General features: G+C 34.1%; 1 protein-coding gene across 1 annotated transcript in view; it reads left to right on the top strand.

The window, feature by feature from the left end:
* LOC106868997 (uncharacterized) overlaps positions 1 to 1,064 on the top strand; it is a 76,473-nt gene that overhangs the window by 25,437 nt on the left and 49,972 nt on the right. The gene's annotated exons all lie outside the window — the stretch shown is intronic.

Here is a 1,064-nt window from a genome sequence, read left to right on the forward strand (position 1 = left end):
CAGCATTTGGAAGGTTTTACAAATTTTCAAAGTTCCAGTGGTGGCTTAGATCTGAAGTCATCGAATCAGATTTCCCTTTTCTGGTTTTGAGAAATGTATGTATGTAGGTGTATATATATGTAGGTGTATATATATGTAGGTGTATATATATGTAGGTGTATATATATGTAGGTGTATATATATGTAGATGTATATATATGTAGGTGTATATATATATGTATATGTATGGGAGAATGTACGAAAAAAACAACAACAGACGAGAACAGGTGGTGTAAACAACAAAAGGATGTATTAGTATGACGCTCGGGAATACGGAAAGTCTTTGACGTTTCGAGCTACGCTCTTCAACAGAAAGAATACGGAGAAAACAAGGAGAAAAACACGGAGAAAAAAAATTGAATAGTGTTCGGTCAGCGGTCAATCATAGTATATATGTATATGTATATGTATATGGATAAAGTAGTCACAGACGTTCACAGTGAATACCCAATCATCCTGAGTATGTAACTGTTTTAGCCGATGCACAATAGACTTAATTATAAACATTGTTTACACGCGATGACTATTAAGATTAATTAAAGTCACTTAATTACCGCTTTTTAGTACATTTTATAAACAAAACGCAGCAAGATTAATTAAACTGATTTAATCATTGTTTTCTAGTGCATTATATAATTATCCATATTGTATTTTAGCTGCTAAAGAGCTTCCATATATGAACAATATTTATAACTGTATCTATTGTGTGCCGACTCCGACGTTAACACTCTCTACGTCACTTCCGATTTGTACCTGAGGTGGCGGGCAATATGGTGGGTCTTTCATCGAGGATCCGTTCGACAAGTTAGTTTACTTATATGTGTGTGTGAGTGTGTCTATCTATCTATCTATCTATCTATCTATCTATCTATCTATCTATTTGTCTGTTTGTTTCTCGTCAACCGGTGTTGGTTTGTTTATGTCTCTGTAACTTAGCAGTTCGGCAAAACAGAGACCAGTACAATAAGTAGTAGACTATAAAAATAATATGTAGTGGGGATGGAGTCTAATGTGTTCGACTAAAA

The sequence above is a fragment of the Octopus bimaculoides genome, chromosome 26 (assembly GCF_001194135.2).
Source record: "Octopus bimaculoides isolate UCB-OBI-ISO-001 chromosome 26, ASM119413v2, whole genome shotgun sequence".
Taxonomy (NCBI): Eukaryota; Metazoa; Mollusca; class Cephalopoda; order Octopoda; family Octopodidae; genus Octopus; species Octopus bimaculoides.